This window comes from Grammomys surdaster, unplaced genomic scaffold (genome assembly GCF_004785775.1).
Source record: "Grammomys surdaster isolate TR1022 unplaced genomic scaffold, NIH_TR_1.0 185, whole genome shotgun sequence".
Lineage (NCBI taxonomy): Eukaryota > Metazoa > Chordata > Mammalia > Rodentia > Muridae > Grammomys > Grammomys surdaster.
Window position 1 is genome coordinate 11,795,589 of NW_021604630.1, and position 14,581 is coordinate 11,810,169.

Genomic DNA, 14,581 nt, shown 5'->3' on the forward strand with positions numbered 1-14,581 from the left:
CTAGGTGAGGGCAGGGATTAACCAGACAGCATAGTAAAAAGGGACATGACAAAGTAGGCATAGTGACAGACAGAGCTTATCACAACTCCCAGGGACATCTGTGGCGACCAGTGTCTGAGCTGAGGCCACACACCCTCATATTCTTTGGTTGTGCTTCTCCTTAGACTGTAATTCTCCTCATTTCCATATACCCCTACATGTTGGAGACTCTATGGAGCAACTCAGGCCGTTATTCCTTGAGTCCTATGTGCCTCATGATATAGATCAAATCAGTTGTTGAAAGGTCTTTTCAAGTATTCTTTTCAACGTGAACATAGACAGGAAAGACTACCTCCGTGTAACTCTGTCTCCTGTGTCAGCAGAACTCCCACCCGTGAGCAGTATTTCTCTGGACTGGCTCACAGGACAGTTGTACTGGGCTAGCAGCTCTGCAAGAGTCATCTGTGTTGGATTAAGTGATGGCAGAGGCTATGTTAAAATCTTGGAAAAGGATCTTGTGCCCGAGGAGCTAGTGGTGTTTCCTGCAAAGAGGTAAGTAGTGTATCTCTTGGGATGTATGCAAAAAAAAATCCCTTGGCATTTTAGACACTTAAGAGGAGAGCATACTGGCCTTTAGATTTCCTTTGCTCTACAAAATCCATATTTGGACATCCTAGACTGAATTTCATGTGGCCGGACCTTTCCATGCTTGATAAATATGGGAGCTGAGCCTTCCAGCTTTGGGAAGCAGTACAGAGACAAAGCTCATAGAAGAACACTAAGGGACTTGTTGAGACTAATGTGTGTGCGCAAGTAAGGCCATTTTTAAAAAAACTGTGTGTACTCCTGCTGCTTGCAGGTATCTGTATTGGGTAGATCGAGGTGAGAATGGACTAAAGACTATTGAAACTGCAGGAATGGATGGCTCGGACAGGAAGATGCTGGCAGTCGTGACCACAGAGGAGCCCCTAGGACTAACACTTGATCATGTGACTGGCAGGCTCTACTGGATCAGTGGCTATAAAGAGGTACTGTAGATACGCCCAGGGGAATAGGAGCTCTCTTTTGCCAAGAGCTTGGAATGGGTCTGCGGGTTTGTACACTCTTCTCTTACGTCTAGCATTAACTCCATAAAGTAACTTGTGGAGCTAAACAAGAAAAGCCAGGTTTAATTGCACAGCATCTTTGCTTAGCACTGACTGTACCAACAGCTTGAGAGACTTGGTGTGCTGCTGTTGTTGTTGTTGCTTTAACAGACTCTATAGTCCAACAGCGCTAAATTTTTGCAAGAATAAAGGTCATGATTTATGTTGTGCCCATGATACAAGATGTTTTTAAGATTTCTGGAAACTTCCATGACACTTTAGAGTTCTGTACTCAGATTCCCAAGGCCTAATGATGCAGTTTATAATATCCCAATATGGGAAATGACAAACTAAAAGGTCGTTATGACATAGTGACTAAAAGCAGAAGCTCATAGCCGGATGAGTCACATTCTCAAGCCTCCCATTTCCTAAGCTGTGATTTTAGGCTGATTAGGATGCTCCTCTGAGAGCTCAGTGCTCTCTCTGAGAATGCATAAAATGCCTATCTTCTAAGGCAACCATAGAATAGAGTGAATAGCATTGGTACCATGTCTGGATGTAGAGCAGATGCTATGGTAGCTAAAATCTGAACAAGGATCACTCAGTGCACTGACTTTAACAGAGGCCTCTACAATCTTAGATGAATTCCTCTCTATAGACCTGATGCTACAATGATATTTAATCAGCATCCAGAAATCTCTGGTGACCATACATCAGTCTCACTTGCTGTGGCTACCTCTATCTCATGAGACTCTAATCCTTCAGTCCATAGAGACAGTGAACGCGGACGGCAGTGGGAGGTACACCTTTCCTCGGGTGTTTCTTGAAGACGAAGACCCCATTGGCTTGGCTGTATTTGAAAATGCTTTCTTCTGGGCAAATCAAACTCAACTGATCCGTACCTCACCCAGCAGCCTGAAGGAGAGGGAGGTGCTGCTCCATGCCTCCATCTCTGCTTTCTCAGTCCTCCACAAGACCCAACAACCCAAAAGTAAGTGAGCCACGTGCTTCTGAACTGCTGAGATGGAAACCACCCAACATGTGACCTCAGCCTGTGATTGAAACTTGCTGTTTTGAGGCAGGGGTGTGTTCTAGTCACTGCTCCCTCCAGTCCTGCATACGACTTCTGAGTAAGTGAGCAGATCAAAAGCATCATAGAGAAGCTCATTCCAAGTCCTGTGCGCTGTGCCTGGCTAAAACATCAGCTGGATTTTTAGGGTCTGGAGTATTGAAAATATAAGCTCCAGGCCGGAGCATTGGCTCAGAAATTAAGAGTACTAGCTGCTCTTCCAGAGAAGCCAGTTTCAATCCTCATCACCTGATTTGTGGCTTACAACTGTCTGTAACTCCAATCCCAGGGGATTGAATACCCTCTACTGGCTTTCAGAGACACTAGGCAGGTACATGATGCCTGTGCCTACATGCAGGCAAAACACTTATATGCAAAAAGGGATAAAATCAGTGAACCTTAAAACTTAATTAACAAAAAGGAAACAAACTTTCACGGAGGGTTCAGATCATGTTCACTGATGTATGGGCTATGATGTGAAAATGGAACAAGGTTTGGTACCCACTTCTAGACGGAAATCAGAAGGGAGGGATTAAAAGTATGTATTAACACCAGCTGTACATCACATTCAACTCAGATGCATCCGTTTAATGTGTCTCTTTGTATCTATAGACCAGGCTGGCTACAAACTCCCAGAGATCCTCCCGTTTGTTCCACGTGCAGGAATCAAAGTCATGAATCATCACTAGTGTATCATTTACATTTCAAATGTTGTCCTCATTCCAGGTTTCCCTTCCGCAACCCCCCCCCCGTCCCATTCCCCCTCCCCCTGCTTCTATAAGGGTGCTCTCCCATCCACCACCCACTTCTGCCTCGGCATCCTAGCATCTCTCTATGCTAGGGCATCGAGTCTCCACAGGACCAAGGGCCTCTTCTCCCATTGATGCCAGATAAAGCCATCCTCTGCTACATATGCAGCTGGAGCCATGGGTCACTCCATGTGTACTCCTTGGTTGGTGGTTTAGTCTGTGGGAGTTCTGGGGGGGTCTGGTTGGTTGATATTGTTGCTCTTCTTAAAGGGCATCTCCTAGCAAACCAATGGAATACCCAGTTTGCATTTACTCCAAGGGAGAAGGTGCAGTTGGTTGATGTTTGTTGCCCCTAGCATAAAACAGACATTTGTCTGACAGCCAGTCAGCATAGTTCAAAGGTCAGCACACCCACTAGAAGGTGACACGTATATTTGTATTCCTCTAAAGGTAGACCGTCTTACCTCTTCTTCTGTTCTGAGTTTTTAATGGATTTGGACAGGGAAGCTAAAACAGTGTCTACTGTTTCTGTTTAAACAGGCAGACACTCGGTGTGTGTTCCAGGTTCCTGTAGCCACCTATGTCTCCTGTCCCCCATCCATCCTAAGGGGTACAAGTGTGTCTGTCCAGAGGGACTGTTTCTTTTACCTTCTGGTACATGCAGTGGTAAGTTCTCTGGCGAAATGGGTACAGTCCTAGAAGGCTTGCTCCAGGTTAGCCTGGAAATAAGGCAGATCCTTCTGAACCAATCACTTCTGTCCCAACAAGTTCCTTTGATGACCAGTCTGTAGTCAACACAACTTGACTCTATTTTTGTTTGATCGTTTTGAGATTGGCTCTTACTGGGTAGTTCTGGATGGCAAGGAGCTCATTGTATGGACTAGGCCACCCTTGGAATCACAGAGTTTGTCCTGCCTCTGCCTCTGCCTCCCGAGGTCTGGAGTGAGCTCCGAGTTCTCTTGATTTAATTTTATAATAAATAGTGCTAAAATGATCTAACAAAAACTGACCACGTGGCCATTTTTAATAGTATGATGACATGAAGAAGTGTTCATGTTTCTGTGCAACCATCACCAAGAGCATCTCCAGAACTTCTTCATCTTCCCAAATGATGCTTTCTACATCTTAGGCATCGAGACTACTCTCTGCCTGTAGCTCCTGTCAACCACCACTCTACTTTCTGTCTGTGACGTGCCTAGCTATGATATTTGGTGAAACTGTGGGTTCTGTGGCTCTGTTGTATTTCACTTAGAATAATATCTTTAATATTATATCTCTGTGTTCGAGCATATGATAGAATCACACACACACACACACACACACACACACACACTTTTGACTTTTTGAAACAAGTCTTGACACACAGTCTAAGCTGGCTTTGAATTTACTATGTGACCCATGCTAGTCCCAAACTCACACTCTTTGTTTTGCTTGGCTTCCCAGGTGCTGTGATCACCAGTGTATACCACATCTCCTGATTTCATTCTCTTTTACTTTTCAATTTCATTTATTCTAGTTGTGAGAAGGGACTCATGTGTGCCACTGTGCGCAAATGTTCACCAGAGGACAGCTTTTTCGCATTGGTTCTGTGCAGATACCTTTTCTTCTTCCAGAGATAGAATCCAGGGTCTCAGGCTTCTGTTCCAGGCACTTTTACTGCTAAGTCATTTTACTAACACTATTCATTTTCAAGCCTAAGTGATATTCTACAGGTGTACATGAAAAATTTCACATATAAATTAATAGAAGAAATGTCTTCTATAATCCCGATCACATTTCCTGACTTCATTTTTAAGCAAAGTCTCTCTTGAACACTGTTTTTGTCCAATACTGCTAACACAAATTTCCTGTGTTGCTGTTTTCTCTCCAAAATATTAAAGTCTACTCTATCTCCTGAATATTTCTACCCAACATATGTGGCTTTAAAAATTAGAACATGAAAATTTTAAGAAGAATAAATCATGTAAATATGTTTGTGCTGCAACTTATTTTTAAAAACACAATTCATGGAGACAGCTTTGAATGGAACCAGGATGGAATAAGCAGTTGTTGCCAAGTAATCAGCTCAGGCTTAATTTTGAGCATTATATATAGATGCAATTAAACCAACAAACTCAATTTTTTTCTTTAAGTAAGAGAAATTAGTAAAAGTTCTCTAGTAGCTGGTCAGTGATGGCACACACCTTTAATCCCAGCACAGAGAAAGTAGAAGCAGAAAGAACTCTGTATTTGAGGCCAGCCTGGTCTACAGAGCAAGTTCCAGGACAGCCAGGGCTACACAGATAACCCAGTCTTGAAAAACAAACAAAAATGAAAACCAACCAACCAAATAAACAAATACTCTAGTAGCAAGACATTATTAAATCAAGGAGAGCAGCATCCTATTGGTTCAGTCTTAACGCTTCCATCAAAACCCAGAAAAACCCAGTACCTTGGGAAAGTAACACCAGCATTTGCCCAAATAACCTGTGTCTTTAGAGGCTATGGTGTTCGTGTGTGTGTGTGTGTGTGTGTGTGTGTGTGTGTGTATGTGCTGCCGAGGGCTGTAAGACATTTGTGTGGGTGCCTGAGCTTCAGACACGGCTACACTCAGGAGGGAACCTGGGAATCACCTGATAGACTGTGAAATAGCAAATCTCCCCTTTTGTAGAGTTAAAAGTTGTATTCTCTTCTGGCAAACGTCTATACTTGCTGAAAGTCAGCTCTATGGGAAATGCTATAGAGAGAACTCTAGTCGAAGAGCATGCCGGGAACCTGTATTTGCTAGACATTGACTGGAAAAGGAACTTCATCTATTGGTCAAATGCCCAGGGACATCTTGTTTATTCAGCTGGATATTCAGGAGAAAAGCAAGAGATTTGGACCCAGCAAACAGGTGAGTTGTGGTAGGCATCTCCTTTTCTTCTTTTATTTTCTGGTTCTAAAATGTGTTGGGCCAGAAGAGCAAATCTATCCCTAATCTGAATGTACCTTCATGCCAAAGACTAGACATGACTAACTGAATGTGTTATCTTTTACTGACTCATTGTTCTCAGGCCTGACCCTGAGGCTAAACAGAGGTAGAAGAGATTTTATATTTTGTTTTCCTTGCCTGAAGTCAGGGAAGAATAGGAAAAAAGGGACCTTTTGTTCTTCAGTTTTGCATTGCAGATTTTTCATACTCTAATTTAAAAGTCATTTGCAATGCAGATTTTGGAGAGGAAAAGCAAGATATTTTCTTAATATGGCAATGTATACTTTCCCTTCCCACATTCTTAAATGCCGCACCTCACCCTCAAGTTCCCCGTACTTTGTCTAAACACAGCAAACATCTCCGCTATAAAGGACGGAGACTTGAGCTGTAGGGTGGGTGACTAGATTTTTAAACACCTGTACCTGTGCATTCTGCCAAACGCTAAAGCTATGCCTCCCTATGAGAAGTAAGTGCCTTTGATACTTTCCTCAGGAATGTACAGGATACCAGAGGGGCTGTAAGGTAAGGACAATGGCGGTTGAACAGCGACTTCTAATGCCCCAGTCAGAAAACATTCAGGAAAAACTAACCACAACAGCATCTAACAGCTGTCTGGGGGGTGCCTAATCTCAGACGTCTTCCCTCTTAATGGAAGCGCTACCTCCTCTCTCAGCTGGCTGGACTTACTAATCGGCTTCTGTGTTGCAGTTATTATATCAAGGACTGCTGGTTTCATCTGAGCTGGCTCTATTGTGGAGTGGTGAACTTTCCAGAACTATATTAAATGACTGAGGTGATCAACTTGCAAAAAGCAAAGACTAGCTGAGCAGATAATATGTAAATGAGTAACGGGCAAAAGTTAGTTTTGGTCTCTTAGTCCATTTGGGTTGACTTGCTGGTTTTAGACTTGTGGTGGTAGTTCTGGATGCCAGTGTGGGGGAAGGGAATTGTGGAACCGAAGTGTTCACCTCATGGTCAAAGAGAGAGAGGGGAGGAGGGAGAGAGGAAGGGACTAGATGACCACAGATCCTTTGAGGTCACATATTCCTAATTACTGGATTATCTCCCACTGATCTTTATCTGTTAAAAGTTCCACAGTCCCCCAAAAGCACCACAGGCTTGCCCTCAAGCTCCAACACAGAAACTTTATCCCACCTCAGATATCAAAGGTTAAAAAAAACGAAGGCAAAAGCAAAGACTGACTAACATAATAGGAACAACAAGTTGTATATATTATCTGACAAATGCTTATAATAAGGCTTACTGATGTAAAGATGGACAATATACAAACTATGACTATTTTTTAAAATGCTAAAGTTGACTGTACCTGGTAAAGTTGGTGAGAAAGTGCAGTTTTGCCTTGAATATCATTTCATACTTTTGTTTCAATAGAAAAGTGAAACAAAGGTGAAGTGAAGACACAGGGGGATTTTGTCACCATTTGATGACCTCAACAATGCATTATAAGTACTAGAAGAATGATTCTTGGATTCTTGGATTTGTTGGGTATTTAGAGCTTAGTCAATTCCATACGTAAGTGGAATCAGAACTCTTGATGATTCTGCTTTCTTCGCATTTATTTTATTTTATAGTGTGTGCAAGCATTCATGTACATGTGTGTGTCCATGCTCATGTGCACATGTGCCACATGCATGTGAGTAGGTCAGAGGATAACTTTTAGCAATCAATTTTCTGTTTCCGCCATGTGGATGCCAGGAATTGAACTCAGGTTATAAGACTCCGTGGCAAGCATCCCTAACCCCTAAGCCATCTCGATTTTCTTAAGTAATGACTAACGGGTCACAAACTTTGTATGAAAGGCCAAAGAGTAACGACGATACTCAGTGGCTATTTGTTATTGTAGCATGAAAATAGCCTTATAGAATGTATGGTTTATTAATATATTCCTTGAAAGCATATCCATAGTAAAAGGCAGTGGACCATATTTGGCCCAAAGGTAATTATTTCTCCATCTCTGGACTAAGGACCCAAACACACAAACAAGGATCCCCTAAACAAGTCCTCTCCCATGAGCTGTGCTGACAATTTTCAGGGTGTGAATACTCCCGCAATGCCAACTTTCAAGCTACCATGTTACGTGGTTAAAATGGATTTGAAAATTAGGTGTGGAAGTATATGTCCAGCACCCAGGAATGATTGACTTAAAGAAAACAAGAGTGCGATGCAGTTTGTGCAGTGCTAATTTGAAACCACAAAGTCCAAAATACCAAAATCTCGATGGTTTTGAACACCTACATGATGCAATCGGTGGGAAGTTCCAATTCTGCTCTAATCTAATCAGATGCAGGTAGTGTTTTATCAAACTACTTGGAGGCCATGTATATAAGGTGTACAAGGTAACCATGGTTTAGGATGGAGTCCCCTTCACAAGGCCCTGTGCAAAAATCCAGAAAGAATTCCAAATTCAGTTCCACCATAAGGAATCCTAAACCAGTAATAGTAAATAGTAATAAAATAGTTATGACTATAGTAGTTGAGTATTTATTATTTAATCGATATAATTGATTTATATTGAACCACTATCTAGCAGAGTTCTGGATGGTTGGCTATTGTGAGCTTGTGTGGCCAGCTTTAGTAACTTACCGTAAAATAGTAGAGATTATTTTGAGGTTTTTGCCTGTTGTAATTAAGCTTGTGACATGCTCCTTACAATGTACTTGAGGAAACTGAGGCATAGACACAGGCTTTAGGAGGAGGCATTCTGACCGTCTAGCTTGATATTGCTCTGAATCTTAATGGTAGACTACATCCCACAGTAGCTGAATCCCAGCTTAGTTCCAGCTGTTCACTAGCTATACTGAGCCTGAATCCCAGCTTAGTTCCAGCTGTCCACTAGCTATACTGAGCTGAGTAGGAAGTAAGAGTGTTTGGAGTTAGCACATGACTCAATTCTTTGCAAATGAAAAAAAAAAGGATACCTGTCTTAGTCAGGGTTTCTACTGCCATGAAGAGACATCATGACCATGGCAACTCTTATAAAGGAAGACATTTACCTGGGGCTGGTTTACCGTTCAGAGGCTTCATCTCTATTGTCATCCTGGCAGGGCATGGTGGCACACAGGCAGACAAGGTGCTGGAGAAGGAGCTGAGGGTTCCATATCATGATCTATAGGCAACAGGAATAAAGAACGACACTGAGCATCTGAAACCTCAATGCAACCCCTAGTGACACATCTACTCCAACAAGATCACACTTCTTAATAGTGCCACTTCCTATGATCCTATGGGGTTGGGGGTCGGGGGGAGAGGGCATTTTCATTCAAACCATCAAAATACCCATGATCTTTATGAACTTAGTCCTTATCATACCTGTACCCTCTGGTCCTAGATTTTCTCACTGTCTGTGCTCTCTGGGTGACTTTCTGTCCTATCTGAAGTGATGCCACTTGTCCTAGTCTGTTTTCCTAAAGAAATTTCAGCTTTAGTCCCTTGGCGTATAATTGATAGATTTGCATATTGACCTGTGAGAAGAAGGAACATAACTCTGAAGTTGCAGGCCTGCGTGCAGATGCAAGCCACTTGGTCATCTCCTTCAAGATGGAGTAGATCTTTCCAGGTGGCTGGGAGGACCAGTGGAGCTCAAGTGACAAGCTGCTGGATCCAGACTAGGCATTGTGAGGCTCATGATACAAAGAGGTGTCTGCTCAAGGGGGCCGGTCTTCTTCCCGTGACCCATTAGAGCCAGTAAGTAGATATACCTAGAAGCCTTTTCCAACTCGGCCTCTGTTCCTCCTACAGTCTGTTCAGCAAACGTGGACATATCTACCGGGAACCTGTTCTGGGTACCCTGTAACCGAGGTACTATTCAGAAGACCAGAATGCCTGGCGCTGAGTCATACACTCTCTACAGCACACGAAACATTATACTGCAGCTGCTCCTTGATTGGCCCAGAAGGCTGCTCTACTGGGTGGAGAGTGGGAGGCCCCTACAAAGCATGACCCTCGATGGTAAAAACAGACAGGAAGTTTGGAGAGGCACCTGGGCAGCAGACACACGGATGGCTTTGGACCTCGGGTCTGCTAGCATCCTCTGGACCACCAAAGGGCTCGGTGAGTACTGTACAGCATCCAGTCCAGCATCCAGTAGGGGAACCTGAGAGCATACACCAAAGCTTCGTGTTTGCGTAATGCTTCTCCTAGTTATTTCTTTTAACTTTAAATTTATTTTTGTGTTTTGGGCTATGGTGGAAATTTTTGTTTTCAACTTTTGATGGACACAAAATAGTTTCACATACTTATGGGTTAAATTATGATATTTTGACATCCGTATAAATGTGTAACGGGCAAATTATAGTAATTAGTGTATTCGTCACCTCAAGCACATACTGTTACTTTGCATAGAGAATATTCAAAACCTTTCTTCTGGCTGTCCTACCTATTCTGAGCACTGCTTAAACAAAGACTTTGACTTCAAATTTGACAGTAAATGCAAGGCACTTCAAACCCATCTCTTATCTAACACTCTGGCTTAGGAGTTTAAAAAACTTAGAACACTTCCAGAAATAATAGACTTTGGAGCTTCAAAAAGATATACATAGTTGTTTTTCCAAAAGTTTGTTTTAATGTATTCTTTCCTTTCACAACTAGAAATAACAGAAGCAAACTTTCTTTGCAAAGGAGGCGCTAGGTTGTGGTTAGACATCGGTATCAGGTATGAGCTGTGACTGTGCGGTGATTCTGATCTTCTTGCCTAACAGCTACATTGCAGCCTGGTGACAACATACAGCCATGTTTTTTAGTACATGATGCTTTTCTATTGCTGTGATAAAACACCATGTCAAAAAGCAATTTGAGGAAGAAAAAGTTTGCCCAACCCTCCAACTTATGGTCCATTATGAAGGAAGAGAAGCCAGGGCAGAAACTTAGGGCCAAAACACAGAGGCAGGGAACTACATCAAAAGCCAGGAAAGAGTGCTGTTTACTGGCTTGCTCCTCCTGGCTTTCTAAGTTTGTTTTCCTATATAACCTAGGACAGCCTTCCCAGGGATGCTACCACCCACAAATGATCTGGGACCTCCCACATTCGTGATTAATCAAGAAAACACCCCACAGGTTTGCCTATGGGCCAATCTAATGGAAGGATTTTTCAATTAAAGTCCCCTTTTCCCAGATGAGTCTGGCTTGTGTCAGGTTGATTAAAAAACCAAACCAAAACAAAACAAAACCCAAAAAAACCATAACCAAAGACAACACACATTGAGACAGTGAAGCCATAGCTGTTGTCCTTGCATGTCAAAACTAAGATCCCCACTGTCCAGGAGCTCAAGATACTCATGAGTTATTTTTAACCTATAAAACTAAAAGCTGTGACACTGGCAAGGAGGGGACTGTGCTTCCTCGGAGTTTTGGGTCTTTGGACCTCCATCACATAGGGCCCATGCATATCAACTTGCTCCAGGTCACAGACCAACCTCTGTTCTTCCCTAGGGTTGCACAGTCTTAGTCTATTAAAAAACCGAACATGCTCGCTGAACACATCCTGGAGTGACATGGTCATGGTGGCCCATGCACCTTACCTGGTGACTGCAGACAAGGCAGCTCTTGTGCTGTGGAACAGAAAGACACTGGAGCCCTTCTCCATGCTGAAGGAGCCACATATAAAGAAAATGATCATCTTGGCCGAGAACCAGGAAGTGCCAGGTGAGTCTTTCCTTGTGGGGCCATCCTCCATGTGTTTTAGGGTAAGACTCCTGGGTACTCTGTTGTTTATATTACCACTATCTTCTCCTCAGCCTAGCCATCCCCCTCTCTAACTTGTTCATATTATGGGAGTTTAAGAACTGGATTCATATTTCAAAGTTGCTAAAAGAATTAGCCAGTTATAATGACCATAAGTCTCAGCAGTTCTCAGAGAGGTCTACCTGCCATGGCCATTTGGGGAAAGCTTTCATGTTAATGTATTCAAGGCTCAGTCTCGGTATGAACTTAATTAGTTCTAAACCATTCCCAGACTGATTTACCAAACAACCCATTCTTTCATGAGACACATAGTAGTGACACTGTATAGGGACATTCTGGGACACACCTCCAAGGCAGTGATACAGGCTGAGTATCCTTTACCCAAAATATTTAGGACCAAGAGTGGTTCAAGCTTTGGACCTCTATTTTAGGTTTTGGAGTCCTTTTAAGATGCATAGTGAAATCTCTGATGGTTGAAACCCAAGTGTAAGTGTGAAATTCGTTATAATTCGTACATACTTTATGCACACAAGCTGAAGGTCGTTTCCTATAACAGTCTTAGTGTGTCTGCCTTTGAAGTGGGACCTGACACAGGAAGTTGGGGATCGAGTTTTCCTTTGTGACATCATGTTGGACTCAGAAAGTTTCATGTTTTGGAACTTTCTGCATTTTAAGTTTTCAGACTGAAGTGTGTTCACCATGTTCCAGGGAAAGTAGCATTCTTCTATTTGTTGGAGTTAGGTCAGGATGAACAGGTTTATGTATCATCTTTTCATACAATCCCTTGACAAGACCAAACACTTCCAGTTTTAGGTTGTGGAGAAGAAAAAAGGAGTTTCTACACCAGGTTTCAGAACCTTCATTGGTGGTAACAGCTGGGCATCTCAGGGAACAGTGAACACCAGAGGGATGGAACCATTGCCTCTCTGTATCCAATCCCATCTCCTCTTCCCTGTGACACACAGGACTTTTGGATTACTGGTTGCTTTATATTTATCTTAGGAGTTAAAAGGTCTGAGGATTTACTCTTGAGGTTATACATATATAGTTAGTCTTCCTACCTTAAATCCTATTCTGATTTCTAACACATAGTTGCTGGCAAATATAGCTTGTGGTGGTGTAATTTATGCATCTCAACAAGTGAGTGCCTTGCTTATGCTGGCTCTCATCCCGTGCCAGGGGACCAGAAGGACTGTAGTGCATTATGTAATGTTAGGGACACATTCTGAGAATCGTTACACTATGTGGTATCACTGCTGTGTTACCGTTATAGAATGTATTCACACAAACCCAGATGTAGACTGATAGTACAACTCCTCCAAATAAGAGCAGTGGCTTTGTTCAAACCGGTTGATTGCATCAACTGTGTGATCAGACGTTTTTTAGCTCTGTGATGTTCTTATGCAGCACCTATGTGCAGCCTGTGATTGACAGAACATGATTCAACCCACAGTTATACTTGGTTTTCATTTCTCAGATGCAAGCAGAGCATTAGGTAGCCCAGGAAGGGGAAAGAACTTGCCCAAATTCAAAGCCAGTGGATGAAGGTCTATGCAGCTCACTTATCTAAGCACTCTTAAGATATGGTGCTTCCACTGGTTCTTGTAACGTAGAGTCGTGTGGATGCTCAGTGCTGACATGGCTTTCTGAGGGAGGGGACAGTGGGGATGTGTCCTATTGCTGGACCCTCCTGGATTGATTTGCTGAAGTGATATTGTTTGCTCTAGATCCTGGGATTAAAGAACCAGTGCCCGCTGCTCCTTCCCCTCCTCCTGTTCTCTGTGCCCGGTCCTCTGTCCCCTGCCAGGATGGGAAGGGATGCATTCCCAGGGAATCCCTCTGCAATGGTGAGGATGACTGTCAGGATGGCTCCGATGAAAAAAACTGCTTCCAGGTCTGCCATCAACCAGGTGGGTAACCCTGACGCCGGGCCTTTTGCCAGGGTCATCTTCTGGCCCATGATAGGAATTCCCAGAGTATGTCTTTAAATCTGACCTCCCAACTTCCTCTGGAAGAGTTTGCATGCCATTATCTGTTGGAACATTGATTCCCTAAGAACATGCTTCATCCATTTGTCTGTGTTTGTTGCCTGTTTGCTTCCTTAAATTTGCTAAGTGTTTCAATATTTGCCTTCTTAGAGGCTGGTCCACAGTATGACCTAAATGGCCCATTTATAAGAGTTGGTAATCATTTAGCAAGTTGTCAAAGCAATTATTTAAATGACTTAGTTAGGGTTAATAACATAATTGACCCGAGCACGTTATTAAGCTGCCTTGTGTATATTCTAGACATTAGAACTCAGATATGTGGAATGCACTCTGTTTAACCCTCAGACTCTGGAACACAGTGAGTTTATCTCATTTTAAATCTTCCTCCTGACTAATCTGAATCTTGGGTCTTTTCCACTTTAGGGGTTTTCCAGTGTCTGGATGGAAGCAGGTGCATAGAGGAGAGGTATCACTGTGACGGGGCTCAGCATTGCTCCGATGGGTCTGATGAGCTGGGCTGCTGGAGGCCCGCTGATGACTGCTCACTTCGCTGTGACAACAAGACCCGCTGTATCCCTAAGAGTTGGAGATGTGATGGGAAGCCAGACTGTTTGGACAGAAGAGATGAACAAGGATGCTGTAAGTTCCATGAGCCTCCCAAGACGCATGCATGTACATGCATGTGTGAAAGAGTGTGTGCATGGTGTGTGTGTATGTATGTGTGTGCATGGTGTGTGTGTGATTATCAAAAGCAGTGCTCTGAGTGTCCTGAGTTTCACTGTATAGTCCTGGCTGACCTGGAATTCACAGAGGTCCCCCTGCCTCTGACTCTGAGACTAAAGAGATGTGCCACCCTGCCTGCTATACCATGACGTCTGGCCCCAGGGAATACTTCCAACTGTCTTATAGTTTATTCATCTTCTTTTTGGAATCTATGTTCCTCAACAGTATTCTGAATGATAACCTAAACATTACCATTAAGCAAATACTGTTCCTGAGGACAAAATAGATAGATAGATAGATAGATAGATAGATAGATAGATAGATAGATAGATAGA